Genomic DNA, 1,535 nt, shown 5'->3' with positions numbered 1-1,535 from the left:
ACACTCCATCTTCACTGTTTATCCAACACTTGCCATGCCAAAGGCTCAGGCCTGTGGAGTCACCTAGAAAAGGCATTTTATTTTATTATTATTTTTTAAAATATATTTTATTGATTTCAGAGAGGAAGGAAGAGGGAGGGAGATAGAAACATCAATGATGAAAGAGACACATTGATTGGTTGCCTCCCGCATGCACCCCAACCAGGGCCAGGAATCAAGCATGCAACTGAGTTACATGCCCTTGACCAGAATCAAACCTGGGACCCTTCAGTCCACAGGCTGACACTCTATCCACTGAGTCAAACCAGCTTGGACTCAAAATTTCTTAAAGCAAACTTCCCTTAAGCAGTCCTGTGGTATTTCCATGGAGAAATGGCAGAGAAATTTTTTTAAAGAAATCATTAATGTCTATCTTAGATACATAGAAAAGTAGAGTTTCCTGCTTGACACAAACATACAGAACCATAATGCTGCTGTGAACAGTGTTAGGCCCTGCCCACTGCAAGCTGTGCGACATCAGCTCAGGGCCAGAGTCTCAGGGAGAGCTATCCCATGACCATCAGTTGCTGCCCACTTCTCTACACAGGATGTCCCTGCCAAATGTCAACCTTCCACTAGGATGCTTTATAGCGAAAGGCCAAAAGAATAGTACTCAGTTCTCAGAAAAAAAAGAGTATCTCCTACTATTTTCTCCCAATCACAGAGAAACAAAGGGTGGGTGGGAAACCTATAGTTTTCATACCACTAGTCACTATCAAGCACATAACTAAAGCATCATGCCACAAGGTAAGATCTGGACGTTGGCCAAAGGCCCCCTCTTTGGAGCAACAACATAAAGCTATTCACAACATAAAGCAGATCCAGGGCTCCCCTGCCTCTGGGTCCTGTACTATTATGTTTTGCTAAGGCAAAGGGTAGGGCATGATGCCCCAGGCACTGACTAGCCTGCATATACAGTTAAATAAAATCAAGTCTGCAACAAATAGGGCTTTGATAACCTCCCCTTGAAAGTAAAGGGAGGCAAAAAAAAACCAAACCCAAAACCCTCCCTTCTGATGCTAAGAGTATAAAGTTTTCCTAAATGAATTTGCAGTGAGCAAAATTTGTGAAACTACCTGCTGGCTCTTATGGCCTGCCAGGAAGAGGACATCTGGTCAGAAAGTGCCTGCAAGAGATCCTAAACCTGTTTTATATTGCTTACCGTTTATTCCCAACAAACTGCCAGTCCCCACGCCGTGTTCTTAAAATGTTTGTCACCCACTTCTGATGGAGAGTTCTGGTTATTTGAGGTTCCCCCATAAAGCTTTCTGTGTGAAATAAGGTGATTTCTCCCAAATCCACTTTTTCTACACACAAAATTCCAGGTTTCCCACTAACAGTAGGTACTTATGTATAGGCATTCTAAGAGACCTTGTTCTGCCTGATAAACCACTACAATTCAATGGTTTATTTAGCTACTAAAGCTATTATGCTTAAGCTCACTGTAAATTTTAAAATCACCAAACCAATAAGTAACCCACAAAAATATTCTGGAA

Source organism: Myotis davidii, unplaced genomic scaffold, assembly GCF_000327345.1.
Source record: "Myotis davidii unplaced genomic scaffold, ASM32734v1 scaffold309, whole genome shotgun sequence".
Taxonomy (NCBI): Eukaryota; Metazoa; Chordata; class Mammalia; order Chiroptera; family Vespertilionidae; genus Myotis; species Myotis davidii.
This window is presented reverse-complemented; position numbering follows the sequence as displayed.